The sequence below is a fragment of the Platalea leucorodia genome, assembly GCF_965183815.1.
Source record: "Platalea leucorodia genome assembly, chromosome: 4".
Classification (NCBI taxonomy): domain Eukaryota; kingdom Metazoa; phylum Chordata; class Aves; order Pelecaniformes; family Threskiornithidae; genus Platalea; species Platalea leucorodia.
Window position 1 is genome coordinate 48583549 of NC_138826.1, and position 15809 is coordinate 48599357.

At 43.7% G+C, this 15809-nt stretch overlaps 1 protein-coding gene across 9 annotated transcripts in view; it reads right to left on the bottom strand.

The window, feature by feature from the left end:
* ETV6 (ETS variant transcription factor 6) overlaps positions 1 to 15809 on the bottom strand; it is a 145688-nt gene that overhangs the window by 12629 nt on the left and 117250 nt on the right. The window lies entirely within an intron of this gene.

Consider the following 15809-nt stretch of genomic DNA (forward strand, 5'->3'; position numbering starts at 1 on the left):
ACCTTTCCACCAATAATTTTTCACACACACACACACACACACACACACACACTCACACACACTTAGTTTGTTAGTCATGCACACATTAGAAAAAACCTTCTTTTCTAGACTTCATTTAAAAGGAACAAGGGAAGGGAGATTATATTGCTCTACTAGTTTGTGCCTTTTAATAATGTGGGAGGTGCTCAGGTAATAGTATAGTAAGGGCCACGTAAGTGGTTCCTTGACACACATGCAATTCATTCTCGAACTCTTTCAATGAAAAACTGTATAGGAAATTATTTTTTAGTGCAAGCATCTTAATTAAAAATAAAACAACAAAAACTTTTGCCGTCTTTTTTTTAATTTTCCTTTTCCTTTGATTCCTCTAGCTCTGACTCCCCAGGGCACATTTTACCAGTTGGTCAGAGTTGGTAACACCGCTGCGTTCCAAAAACCACCATTCTTTTTTCATCATCCTGTGTAAGCTGTGATAAAACCTGCATAGTCCCTGTCAACTATTCATGCTGAATTCACTGGTTTAGATCACCTTTTCCCAAAGATCTCCATGCTTTCTTTCTGTCCAGTCCTTGATTAAAATCACTGTAAAGGTGATGTCAGCGATGAATCATTCATCACGACCATCAGTGGGCAGTGCTGGGCTAAACACCTGTGGTGGGCTCAGCCTGGCCCCACCTCATCTGCAAGAGAGCTCTGTCTTGGTGGGAGCAGTTTCAAGTCGGAAAACATTCACTTAGCTGATATCCGTCAAGGAAAAAAGAGACACTTTTTGGCCAAGGCAGGAATTTATTAGAAACCTGAGGGAAGAGAGGAAGGACATGTGGGTCTGTTGTTGAACCAGAGCTTTTGGACTCTGGTGGAAGTTTGCTGAGGTGGTTGGTTGGCGTACGGCCCCATCGGGAGGGCGTTGCAGGAATTCAGTGTCCCAGTGTCAGTCATTTGGTTTTGCTTGTGCCACTACTGCTAGTGTCCTGGAAGGAGTGCCTCTCCCTGGGGTCAGCTGGAGGGATGGCGCTCCCGCAAAGGCAAGTCAGTGTCAGGCTCTGTCACGTTCTTGAACGTGCAGCCCAGGGCAGACACCCTCCAATTATAGTAACTTAGAGCTAATATCTACAGTTTTGCAGATATATGATTTACCCTAAACTTTACTTTCACCTCATTATTTGCAATATACGATGATATTTTTAATCAGTAATATACTGCCATAACTATGCTCTAGAAAATTTCCAAGTGTATAAATACAACCCTTACTGATGGGGATGGCAGACCCCTAATATCCTCTCTGCAGTGGCCCCTGGAAGAGTTTCAAGGAGCTGATGGCTCCTTGACAGCTGACTGGAATTGCACATGCAACGTGCATTGCACTGTGCCAGGGCTGCACATTCACCTCAGTGTGGCTAGCAAGTAAACTCTAGTTGAACCTAATGGCTCTGGTTATTTCCCATTGGCTATCATTACTTGCCCCCCCTCATGCACACTGTGCCCCCCTCCTTCACAAAAAACAAGCAAGCACATAAAAATTCAGCCCAAGATGTCTGGGTGGCAAATTATTGGACTAACAACAGAGCTTCAGACTGAGAAGAGGTAGGATTCAAGTGCAGATTTGTTTTTTGTTGTTCACTTAATTTTTAGAATGGATTCAGGCTAAGCTTGAATATAAATATTCCTCAAATGAGAAGAACTCAGATCTGCATCTTGAGATCTTCACAAGAAAAGTCCCAAGTGATCAAGGGCCCCATCCCATATTCTAAACTGACTGAGCTGCTCAGACTTGCAGAGGTATTTAGTAGGCTGGTGGAATTTGCAAAGAAACCCAACCACCCAAGTATCTTAGACCTCTAAATCTCTGTTTCAACAAGAAAATTGAAAATTCTTGAAAATTCTGTTTGGCTCCTACAACCACTTAAAAACTCACCTTCAAAAGCTACACTTGTCTATCAGCAAATTCAGATATATGACTGAATTGCAGTAATTTAATGAGCTGGCATGCATCAATGCAACTGTGACAACTGTGTCTCAGGCCACTGCAAATTGGAAATAAAAAGCATTTCTTCTCACCTCTGTTGAAAGCTAATGAGTGTGCACCCTGTTAGTTATCATGGACCAGCTGATGCATGGCAGCACAGTTTAGTTAAATGTATGAGCTCTTGTTTGCAGAGTACCTAAATCAGTTTGCCTTCTTTCAAGTTTCACATGGGAGATCTTTAGGAATTCGAGCACAGGCACTCAGTTTTGGTTTTTTTGTTTTTTTTTTTTTTAACCACAAATGATTTACACCCTGGGTATCTTCCTCCATAGATTGCACAGTAAAAAAGTATGAGGTTCTGGAGGGGTCTCCCTGACTGACAGAGGAGTAACAACTAAGTAATCTACCATTATTAGGCCAGTAGTGACCATCTTTAATAGGGCAATAGAGACCACAGGTCAAAGGCTACCTGACAACTCTTAGCGAGTGTAATGAATTTGGAGTATAGTAGAACCCATCTGGAGTAAACCACAGCCTACGAAACTGGTGAAAACCCAAGAAGAGGCAATGCTAGAAAATGCTATTAAAAGGAGCTTCTCCACTGGGAAAAGAGACACCTCCACAGAAGACTGGTGAAGACAATAAAGAAAGTAGCCTCCTCCAGGAAGGTCAAAGCTGTTACATGTATTTTCAGGAAGGACGGAGAAACTGAGAGAGGGACTTGTATGTGGATGGTTGTTTTGTAAGTGTAAATGACTTGCTTGAGGAAAGTCTGGATGGTGTGAATGACTCCATGAAGACTAAATCACTTCCTTGGCTGTCAGAAGGCCCCGGAAAGAGCAGTCACATGGGGGGACTCTCCACTGGGTGTGTGTTGGCTAGTGAGTGACTCCACTGGGTGTGTGTTGGCTAGCAAGCGACGGCAAGAAAGCACACAGATGTTGCTGAGGCCCAGCAAGTTTAGAAGTATGGGAGATTCAATAAGGGAGTAGAGTGAGGGCTGGTACCTAAATTGTTTGGGCATGCTGCAATTTCCTGCCTTTTGGCTAAAATAAGCTCACTTAGAAAGTAACTCTGTCTCTGTAGCACAAGAAAACATCACTTCCCCCTAACACACACATGTACTTTCTTTTAAAGTGAACTCAGATGGTTGAACTTTGTACCATCTGAAGGCAAAGGGATTCAGTTGTGGAGAGAGCTGGGACTGAGAGGTTTTAGGGCAATGAGGTATCAAACAACCTAGCCAAAGTGGAAAGGTCCAGCAATGTGGTAGGGCTCCCGAAAGCAGGCATTTCCATGTCCCACCATTTTCTCAGCTGTACTGCTGGGCAAGACTGAACTAGGTAATTAGCCGGGAATTAGGGCAAACTGTGCCTTCAAATGGAGAGGCATAGCTACAACTTTCTTCCTGCACTTAATGCTTCTAGAGGGATTTTTATAGTTACGCACAAAGTAGTGATAAGGTGTAGAGTACTTAGCTGGCTCTCAAAATGTCCCCCATAAGCACTGCCCTACATGTGCAGTAGTAGTTTCACACTCCTGCTAATAACAGCCATGTATTGCACAGTCCCGAGGTCGGCAGAGCTCCAGTAAAGCCTTGGGGGCCGCCTGCCCACTCAGTCTCGTGGCTGCTGCCTGGCTGCCAGGGTTGACACTAGGCACAAGAAAAACAGACAGCCCGGGAGAGGGTGGAGGAGAGGAGACAGAGCACTTGGGTTCTGAGGAGCAGGAAGACATCTCTCCCATAAACAGCAAGTGCTGGCTTTAAACCCCACTGATAGCAGCAAGCTTGCCTCCTCGCTCTAGTTTTAACCTCTCCTTTCACATGGCAGAAGTGCCCAAACCTCAGCCACTCCTCCCTGGCACCGTAAAACTCAATTTCTCTTCTCTGGCTGAAAATGTCTGTTTACTGCCCACACTTACAGCGCTGCTTTGGTAATGTTACAAAAAAAGGGGAGACTGTATGTCCTGGTTTCAGCTGGGATAGAGTTAATTTTCGTCTTGGTAGCCGGTATGGGGCTGTGTTTTGGGTTTAGGATGAGAACAATGTCGAGGATACACTGACGTTTTGTTCTTGCTAAGTAGTTGCTAAGTGGCGCTCACAGTGGTAAAGGACTTTTCAACTGCCCGTGCTCTGCCGGGTGCACAAGAAGCTGGGAGGGGGCACAGCCGGGGGGAGGGCTGACCCAGACTGGCCGAAGGGCTATTCCATACCATATGACATCATGCTCAGTATATAAGCTGGGGGAAGAAGGAGGAAGGAGGGGGACATTAGGCGCGATGGCGTTTGTCTTCCCAAGTAACCATTACGCGTGATGGAGCCCTGCTTTCCTGGAGATGGCTGAACACCTGCCTGCTGATGGGAAGTAGTGAATGAATTCCTTGTTTTGTTTTGTTTGCGTGCACGGTTTTTGCTTTGCCTATTTAACTGTTCTAATTTATTTTACTTCAATTATTAAACTGTTCTTATCTCAACCCACGAGTTTTCTCCCTTTTACCCTTCTGATTCTCTCCCCCATCCCACTGGGGGGGAGTGAGCGAGCGGCTGCGTGGTGCTTAGTTGCTGGCTGGGGTTAAACCACGACACTGTAATATTGACATTAAGAATCCCTTGTGACAGTCAAATAGAGACTGTGTGAATGGAAGCATGTGTTACAGATTCTTCATTTCAAGTATCCTTTAAGTCTATAGGCACAGTCTTCTGAATACACACCTAAAAACCACTGGCATATAAATGCTTCCTAATGGCTATAAGATAGCAATACATATATCCTTCAGAACTGAAATACCATCTCAGAATGATCTATAAATAAAACATTATGGACCTTAGGTTCCTAGCATTTTGACACTTGTCCAGCCATTACGAATGACTTCTCTAGTATCATTTGGCCAAGGTAGACACAAGACTGGTAGTCCTGATGTTGCAGTAGTGAGAGGTCTTACATCTGTGCTCCCTTAGACTAAATAATGCTGTTCACAGTATAGGCATACATCTGCTAAAGACCTCTTTTGTTCAGAATATAACATTCCCCTGCATTGCAATATTTCCTAAAACACACACTGCATCTGAGACCCCTGTTGTTTAAGTGAGGCCCATGGCGCAGAAGCAAAGCTGGCCCTCTTCATGTATCAACTACCAAAATCCGCTCTTAACCACAGAAATGTTTTGCGAGACCCACCCACATCTTGCACTGAAGATCATTATATAAAATGCCTTCGGTCTGGCTGATGACTGACTTGGAAACTAACATGGCTTCACAGAGGAAGAGATCATGCCAAAGTAATGTTGTCATACTCCCTCTGACATCAGCTGAGGCCTTACCCCTTGCTGAGTAGGTTAGCCTAAAATTTCTCCAGCATGATATCATTTGACTTAAATGGTTCTGTGATTTCTACCAGCTGAAGAGTTCTCCCAAGCTCGGGCCCCTTTATTTTACAAGGTGATCTGTGCTTCAGCTGCATTTGTTCACAGTGAAGCAAACAGCAGCCGTTCACAACTGAGACTAATGAACAGAACTTCTCTACAAGCTCTCTGGTACTCTGGTTTCCGTAAGCACACCTGAAGTGTGGTTAGGATAGCTAACGTGGTGATGCTCACGATATCAAAATGATGAACTGGTAAAATTCAGCTGGCCATAGCTGCTGCAAGAAGAAGGTCCTGATCTCCCTTCCATTTTATCCTCCCTTCCTCCTGCTGCTTACCTTGTGCTGGCTCTGTTGTTAGATTTCTCCGTGAGCTGACTTAAATCACTTAAACAGAAGAAAACAAAACCTGCAAAAAACACCAGCCGGCTTTCTGCTATTTGCGAGCCGAATCTGCCTGCAGGAAGATCTAGTAAATGCTAAAGCCAGCACAAAGAAGGTGGCAAGACTAAACTGGCGGGGCAGGCAAGGATGGGGAGGAAAGAGGGAGAGGCCCAGAAGGTCCCGCGGAGCTTCAGCCTACTGTCTGTGCTCATCCCCCTCGCCTGAGAAGGTCAGTAAGTCTCTGAGAAGATAACGCTACTTTGGGGCATCTGGATTTGTTTAAACTGTAGCCAGAACCAAGAAATCACAAAGGTTAATGGCCGTTCACTTGTACGGAAAATAAAAAAGACTGCGAGAGAACTCCTACATCCTGACTTGGTTTAGGCTTGCCACGGAGATGAGCTCTAATTGCATTTTAACCACATCCTATACTGTGCAACAGGCAGAGCTTTCCGGACAAGCCAAATGGACCTTTGGGCTATCTAACTGGTACATGAGGCTCACCAGCCTGGCTGATACTGGTATTTGTTTCAGGAGTATGGTGAGAACTACTCGGCTAACTTGCTCACATCACACAAATGGAGAGGGAGGAAAAACAAAGCTGGTGCAAAGTAGAGGAAAGACATATGGCTGGATCTTATCAAATCAGCTCCTGTATTCTTGCTGAAAGCCTTTTCTGTGGCAAAAATATATTGGGAAAACAACAGACAGCACACTGTTAAAAAAAAGAAATGCTACAGTAGGCTTACTCCTGTATAGTGACACAATCCAGCCTCAGTATCTATCTAATTCCATGACATACTTATTTTAGCAGACAAAACTACAAGAAAAAAGCAACCAAGTCTCATGATTAAGGGGTTAAATGGCTCTGAGGACTGGGGGAGCACTGATCCTGAGATGGAGCAGTCCTGGCTCATCCCTATATGGTAATCTGGGTCCAGGTTACTGAGGGAAAAGTTTTCTTTCCACGAATGTTGGCTGCTGTTGGAAGCAGGATGGTGAGCTGGTACAGTAAAGCCAATGTTTCTATGTGGAGAAACCTCTTGACAGACAACTGTTTGTTCAGCTCAGTAAATTCAAGCTGGGGCTGAGGGAAGAGGTTGCCAGATCGCACAATACAACAGTTGTATGTTTCTTCTGTCTTGTACCCAAATGCTGAGTGGGAGATCAGGCAGAAGAAGAGCAGAAACCTGAGACTGTCATGCTGCAAACAGTTGTGCTGTGAGGTTGTAAAAGTAACACAGAAAGACGAGGCCAAGCTCTGTCTCTGGCAATAAAAATGTGTAAAGGGAAGGAGGATCCGAAAGGTTCATATCCCTCATGTGGCTGTAGAAAGGAGCACTCAAATCACAAAGAATATGTAATGGATGAGCCAGAGACAGTTTGATAGATGAAGACTTTGCAAGCTAAAGTCTGTTGTATTAAAAAATGTCTTTTTTTCTTCCCCTGTCCTGTTCTCCCACTCCATCCCCCCATCCTCACCAAACAGACAGGTATTTCCAGTATCAGCTTCAAGTGTTGTTCTTTTCCTGCTCCACCACAGTGGCAGAAAGCACTCTTCCATATATCTCGCTAAAAACCTGCCTCTGATCCTCCTGTGGCTTTTCCTCACCTTAATTGCTCATGAAGGGCAATGACTAGGAAAAGGGAAAGAAATCCAACCTCTGCCCGCTCACATGCACATCCTACAAACACCTCACAACCACTATGACATCAGAAAACTGGCCAAACGCTTTAATGATGGGAATTTAAGAATTAAGGATGAAGCTTTATCTTCTGAATTGTACTTTAGAGAAGCAGGCAAAAGCAGGAGTGACGCAACTACAGACAAGGCATTCCCAACAAGAGTAATAATTTTTGACCCTACGATGTGAGAATCTCCAGTATCTTCGTCACAAGCTCCGTTCACCCTCAGGTTTAGACTCCTGTTTTATTTTTTTTCAATACCTGAAAATCATCGTCTGTAGGAGACTACTGCCCAAGAACCTCACTTCTGCGCTCCATCAGAAGGCCCAGAGCGCTCTGAGAGGTGTGGGCATGGCTGGAGGACATGGCTCCTGGCGTCTTCCCAGGAAGCCCCCCCTGAAGGGACTTCATGAGCTGCAAACTTGCGACTTCTAATAGGCCCCTTGCAGAAAACTGAAATGTGACCTCCCCTTCTTGGGGTTAAGTCTCCACATTTAGACACAGCCAAACTCCAACCCTCTTCCTTCCATTCCCTCAACAGAGACGGAATACAGTAGTCTTACCAGTTTAAAGGTGTGCATTTGAATTAACATAAACTGATGCAAGCTTTTGTATGCCACTTCTAACTAATTAGTATTAAAACCAGACTTAAATAGGCCTGTCTCTGAAGAGAGTGTAGTGTCAACGCTGTCAACACTACAGTGTACGCTCCTGGTTTAACTAAGAGGGTTTCAAGTGATGCAAGCTTGCTTTGTAGAAGAAAATCTGAATTACCGACATAACTCTAGCCTGAAGAAAGCGTGCAATATACAGAGAAAATAATGGGCACGTTTTCATTGAAAGTCCAGTTTCTTTAAAAAGTGTTTAACATCCTGCTGACCGCAATGGAGGCTGAGGGTACCCTGAACGCACTTATCACATCTGTCTAGCCATGGCATGTAGATGCTGCAGTACAGGAATGAGAAGGATGAAATCTAAATGACTGAGCTTTCCTATGGCTTGGTCAGTCCTGGCTTCTGAGTGGATCAGAACAAGCCCTGACTGCAATTTCTGCTCCTGTAACGGTGCAGTAAGAATGGAGGCGGCTGTAAAGCAAGACACTTCACAGAAAATCTGCAACCACCTATCCAAACTATCGCCATTCAGCTATTGCTCGAGTGTCATTAGTTAAATTGGCAGGGAAGGCACACTTCCATGCTGAAATTAATTGTTAATGCCATGTTAAGATGACTCTCAAGGTTATAATGAAAACTCCTCTTATGAACTCGATGAGCTTGACTCTCATCCATACTTCAGTTTCTTTATAGAAGTCTGGCTTTCCACAAGGGGCTTAAAATAGATGTGGCATATACTGCAAATGTAAAAGTGTACATGGCTGCAAGAGCAAGTGATTAAACAAGGCCAGTGACATTATCATTGTCATATCCAAATGGGAGTGACAGGCCATGCCTACACCAAGACTTCCAGCTTCTTTCAAGGCTCCAACCTGTCTGTATGGGCTGCTGTCCTACGGGAAGGAGGGCCAGCTGCCCAGAAAGCCGGCACTGAACCCCCACCACTTACAACTTAGCATGCTAAAGTGAACCACTGTTGTGCTTTTCTGTAGTTTGCCAGGCTGTAGCTTGTAACTGTTTGTGTGATGAGACTGGAGGTGGGTCTTGTCACAGCTACCCCCAGACAAAGTCTGTGCTTCACAAAAGCCCACCAGGCAGTACCATGCTGTCAGACCCTGCTGGGATCACGCCTCATGACAGTGGTGAAGACAGCCTTGGCAGTCTCAGGCACATATGCAGGTAGGCTCCTATGGTATTAGCAATGATAGGTGCTGTCTTAACAAAAGTAGAATACCTCTAAGGAAGTATACGACAAAAGCTAAGTCTCTACAGCTTGGTTTGTCAGCACTTGTCCTCTGCAAAGGAGGATACAACAATCATTTTCAATTTAGATACAAATTCACCACAGTGAAGCTTGTGATGCAACTTTGGAAGGGGAAATAGTAATGAATCAAACAGTGATGCACTTCACTGGATGGATGGTAAGCTTGAAGGCTGGGAACCTGACTGGTGTAGACTCTTCCCAGTAGCAAGGGCCACGGCAGGTCTGTGTGGACGTGCCTGTCCACGACTGGACCTTCTTGTACAAGAAGGTTTCTACTTACAAAGCCGTATTGTCATTCTGGAATAAGGTCACTTACCAACCACCAAATAACTATATGAGAGAATTAAGTTCAAGCCTTTACTACTAACACCCATTGTGTTTACTGCCTTACACATGTAGATGATTTGTAACTTAAAAAAAAAAAAAAAAAAGACCAGACAGATTTGGGTTCAAGAATCCGAGTTATTGTCCCAGTAGTAGATGGGCACAGTTGGGCAGGTTCTGCTTTTGCTTGGAGGACATGACTGCAACATCAATACAGAAGTGGCTGTATCACAGAAACATTACAGCAAGCTTTAAATGCTGCAACAGACAAAAGCAACAGCAGATAGCTCGGTGTACGTTATATACACAGCCTCTTGAGTTTATGGCTAGCTCGCATTGCTGTCATGATGAGACATCTAGTGAAGAAAAAAACCAGGGAAATAGCAGACTGACCAGTAGTGCAATTGGTTGTTCCAATTTTAAATTGGATAATACATTTCTTTAACAAATTGCAGCCTGTAAATGTGAGGCATTATAGCGTAACAAAAGGTGTTACTAGTCAGTAGAATCTGGAAGTAAATTTAACCTACAATTCTGAGTGGGGGACTGGTCAGATGGTGTCTACTGATACGCTGTACTGCATGACTTTATTTTCTATGCAGTATAGCTCTCTCTTGCCAACACCTCTCACCAACAACTCCTGAAAACACCTTTCACCTTTGCGTGCCCTTCCTTTCTTTACATTTACCATATCTGTTTGGACAGTAGACTCTTTGGGGCAGGGACTGTAGCACAATAGAGCCTATAAGTATTACTGTAGTGCAAACACTAAAAATTAAATGGAACAGGAAGCTGCATCCCCTCTGTGAGGGCTAATGGTATCAGCTGCTGCAAAACTTTCAAATCCCACGTTGTGCTTCGTTGTTGGTTTTTACTCCCTTTACTATACAGGCATAACTGTTCTTTGCCTCCTTTCCCACTCTCCCTCCCTACCACCCAGCATATGCCATTGTATAGTAACTGTGCCTGTACAGCTATTTTGTACAGAAAGGAAAATAAACTAATGTGGTGTAACTGCATTTGCACAAAGGATTTTACTGGTATATCAGTTAAAAAAAAAAAAAAAAGATCATCCTACAACGTGACACAGTCATAAATGTCACATCGACACATCTGGAGCAAATGCGGGCACTGGGGCTCTGGTCCGAGCGGATAAATTGAGGAGACACTGATGACCAAGGTGCCGTGTTTTGAAGTGCGGTGGCTTGTGATGATTAAGTTCTAAATGGCTAGTGTTACAAAACTAATAGCTCAATCAGCTGAGTTTGTTTTTCTTATCCTCCTTTAAAAGAAGCTTTCTAGCTCAACTACAAAGTAAAAACATCAGTTTAGCAGTTTTTTTTAAGCACTGTTTGTGAAAGATTCACTCAACTAACTCCTCCTGTCTTTTCCCCTCCCACACAAGTTTATGAGAAGTGATTAAGTTTTTCAAACAAAGGGGGAGGAGAATCCCTGATCCCGTTCCCCCTCCAACCTCTCTCCCCACACAAAACAACCAAACTACTGTCCTCACAGAGCTTTGGGGTGGAAGACCTCCCCGGGCTCAGGGCTAGCACAGAGCCTACGCCCATCCTAAGCGCTGTTTTGTAGATTTTAGTAGAATGTGAGTCATTCATAGCTGATGCGCCCTTAACAGGGGACTGCATTTTCACTTTCGGCAGTCAGACTGTTTTTATTGAGAAGACACCTATACGTGTCTTGCTACAAATCTGCGGGGTTCACGCTACACCCCCGTACTCTCTGGATGTGTGGCACACCAAGGGGCTGAGGCGAGTCAGAAGCAAAGTTGGAGGTAGATCTCTTTCATGACTTTGGCAGGGTAAGAATCTTGCCTGTGCTCATTCCAACAGCAGTCAATAGTTTTATGGTCCAAACCAATAATACAGTGGTAGACAATGTGCCTCTGAACGGTTTAAACATTACCTGGCTTTTCCTCAGACTCCTGAAGGGGAAGAAACAAATCTGGCAGCGCATAAAGTCAAATACAGCCCAGTTGCTAAGGTAACCCAGCTGATAAGAACAGCATACTAATAGACAACAACAGGCACAAGACTCACCTGCCTTTAGATTTCCCGCCCCCCAAAAATGCAGAGCAGAATCAAAAGCAATAGGCGGGGTGGGGCTCTGCAGAGAAATAGCAATGCTCATCCTTCCAAGCTGCTTGTATGGATGGGATGGGTCTGCCTCAGACACGCAGAGTGAACCTGGAGCCGGATGGCTTTTATTGGGTCCCAACTGCAACAGGACAGGGAGCCCTTGCGGGGAGTCCAGCTGCACCTAGCACTGCTCTCCGACTGCTTTTCACACCCGTGCAGTCGTTTGGTTAATATCTGTACCGGGCAGTGCTCGAGTAAAAGGGTAGTTATATCTGTATCCCAAAGTTTCGGGGCTAGTGGTTGCTGTGGATTAATGAACAAGCCTTTCAGTCCCAGAGACCTAGTATAAAAAAAGACACTGGGAGCTGGAAATCTCAGGAACCTGCTCAGCAATATATTTCCGCTCACAAGAAACATCCAGAATTGCATTAGTGAGTTTTAGGTGACTGAATCAAAAGTGAGGTAAATACCAGCATATCATTAGATTAATTGGAATGCTTCTAAGCCAACCTCTATGTGATAAAAGTTAGGACGAAACCAACTCTGTTGTAGTTGGATAATCCCGTAACTGCCTCTTGCAGGGATTCCTGTGTCTTCCTTTAAGCAACTGACAGGTTTCTGGGGAGATCTAATACGTCAGTTCCCATTTTCCTGCATGCTAACAAGCTGAGGTGGACATGGATATCTGAGAAAAAGGACGTTTTTGACACCTAAATAAAGTTTTGTGGTGAAAACCTGCCCTGGTTGAAGTCAACAGCAGAGCTCCCAAGGAAAGCCATGGGGGCAGAACCTCAGGATGGCTGCAGGGAGGGTTTCTGGTGGCTGTGGTTCCTCCAGGGCTGCAGTGCATGCCTCAGCCATGGCGCGCTACAAACGCCTGCAACACAACAACCCCTGCCTCTCCTTGTACCTTGGGGAAGCACCTTTTATGAGATAATTAAGACCTAAAATGTTTGATAACAAAACCCTCCAAGTCAGAGGTGTATGGGGAGTGGAATTTCCATTCTGCAGAAGAGCTAATTTCAGGCGCCTCTCTTGATTGAAACTGCAACTGTGATAAAAAAAAAGAAAAAATAGGAAAAAAATTTTTATTTTTCCCCCCACAGAGTAAAATCCTTGGAGACTATTTGTGGGGAAACAAGATGGACTATTTAAAAAATTCAGAGCTAAAAGTAGGCCAGATAGACTGCCTGCTTGCTAGAGTCCAAGTTAGGAGCTGACTACCAACACACACTGTTGCTGCTTTGAATTATCAGTTCCAGTGGGGAAAATTGTCCATTACGCTGCTCTGCTAAACTCCTCTTCTGAGCTATTTTTAATATTTTAAGTGCTGTCATAGCTAGATGACTATTGATGCCTGAGTTAGTTAGTTTAACCCTTGCCCGGTGTATTTACAAGGGATGCAAGTCTGCCTTTGGATCATCCCAACACAATGAGCTCTAGTTCTGACACAGTTACAGAAAAGACTCGTGCATATTGTGTTGAGAAGATAGCTAAACATGATTTTTAAAATCAACTCTAGCCATTGATGAATAATATATGGGACCTTAATGACTAACATAAAGATACTTTATGCCTCTTGCTTTCCTAAAAAAGTGTAAAATGGCCTTAGAGGAAAAGAGAATAAGACCTTCAACTTGAAATTCTTTGCTGTAAAAGGGGAAGTGCTTTACCAGTAAAATTAATATTTTGAGAAATGATACTACATAAAAAGGTAGGAAAGATTAGTCAGCCAGTGAGTAGAGGTCATTATTTTGTCTGACAGGAAGTCCAGAGCTCTATTGATCGACCCCCCGAAAACAGAGTATTTGTGGATAGCAGCAAGTGAAACTATTGTTTTCTTTCTCAGCACCAAGTAACTGCATGCTGCATTTAAAAACAGACTCTATCTACAGGTAAACAGGTTTATGAGGCTGTGAGGTATCTCAAGTCCAGGAAGAATTCCTTTTACAATTTAAAATGTCTTGAGCTGGGAATAGAACATGTTTTGGAGCTCAGCCCAGTGTTTTAGTCAGCAGCCCATGGGGCTTCCCTGGTAGCTGCTTCTCATCGCTATCTCCCCTGAAAATCACCTGCATGCAAATGGTTGGGCCAGTAGAAAGCCAAGGCTCTCTTCTCACCAGTGGAAACAGATAAGTAGTTAGCTCTGGCACCGGACTATTGGTAAATCTTTCCATTATCCAACCCATCAGTCTTCCTCATCCATAAAATGGAAATAATGTCAGTGATTTTTAAAAAGCTCTTTTTAACAATACATCTGTATTGATGTATATTTGCAGTTTAAGAGCCAAGTGTTATAATTTTCATGGTCTCTCTCAAATCGAAGTGGCGAGCCATGGTTGGTCAAAAGCCTCCATGTTAACTATAGCAGTGTCAGTGAAGATAAGGACACTCAGGTGGAAAATAGATTTATGCTGACATAAAAAAGAAATACTCTTAAAATGAAATCACTTAATGGCAAGAGCTCTAAATTGAAGGCTGCGAGATAGGGAGGAAACCGGTAGAAAGGTGTGTACTTGCCTTTTAGGGGGCCTAAGTATGCTGCCATTGAATTCAATAGCACCAATGAAGTTGACTTCAGGTATGAAATATGGGCTGTCTACGTTTTTGGTAGTAGTTTGGTTTTTTTCACCTTTAAATTGGCTGTGAGCCCTTTATAGGGTCCAACTACAGTTCAGGAGCCATTACAGCCCAACCAGAATAGCACCAGCTTGTGCCTGTACAGCAAGTGAGGCTTGTTGGTGTTCACAACTAAAGGACATGGGGTACTGACAGAAGTACGCTGGCAAATTTATCAGTAGAAATTTAAGATGCTAGCAACCGCCAGCTATGTAAACACCCAACCCCTGGCCATAAAGGACTGCCCTCATCTGAACTGAATGCTTGAGTACACCTCAGGTGTTTTTGGCATGAAATAGTTCACCAGCTCTTTAAGACATGCCACCCATGCTGGTGGGTCTAAGCAAAGCCACGAGCCTGCAAGTGAAAGCAGCTAAGCATGCAAATATAGCGTGTGTATCACACTTTGAACTGCTACACACACTTGCCAAGTAACTGCGTTAGCCCCAAACATCCATGGGCTTGGGCTCTGTTGCCCTGCAAACAACATAGGGATGGAAAGGACGTGGGAGTACCAGTTACAGGGCTGGTGTCACGGAACCCAGTGCACAACGTGAAGAGACCAAAGATTCCCAATTATGTAAGAAAACTCCTGGGTTTAAATTAAAAATTTACACCACCACCTGCTCCCCATATTTTTTCTTATATTCTTTTCAGTCTAGGCTTCATTCTTAAAAGAACATTTCCTTCTGAAAAATAAAAATTAAGAACCCCCTTGATCTTCCAATAGTACTTTATGGAAAGGAAATCTCTAGTGATGCAAACAGTAGGGTATCTTCTCTGCCATAACATTAGGTATATTTCTTAACTTGCTGAGAATAGTGTGGGTAACAAAAATCAAAAGGAGAGAGACAAATGTCAGCCAGGCAAAAATGGCAAAAGATTAATTTCTGTAACCCATCTCTCTATTATGTGAAAGGATCATGGCCCTTGTTGTGCTTGATGTTTGACTAGATGGTGAGATATGCACCTTCTGAATTTAAAGTGGTAAGTCTTAAGAAAGTAGAAAATCTTCCTCATTAAAGCTGCGGCAGCACCACATCTGTAACAAATTTAAGGCACGTAACGACAAAAAAGAACAAGGTGTTTTAAAATGTACCTCTGTGGACATGTGTAATACCCTACAGGAGCTGGGTATCACCTTAGCTCACTGCTGACATAAATGCATGGAATGTTTTTGGGTGTGGTGTGTATTTACATCTCTCAAAAGAAATTGGTTACTGGGGCATTCAGCATATTTCTGAAGTGGTTGGATTCCCCTTCCCCCTCTCCCTATCTATTTACAGTTCCCTTTCAAGTACAAAAAACATTTTCTGTAACCTCAGCTTCCTGATTCAGCTGTTGTGATGTCAGTTATTTGCGATAACAAAAGTGAGACAATGCCTGTGGTTTGTGTGGGACAAAGGCAACCTTGTTTCTGTAAAAAGGGACAATCCTAGTGTGAGAAGCACAGGAAAGCCTACGAAGTAGGACTCCAAGGTGATAATTCATTA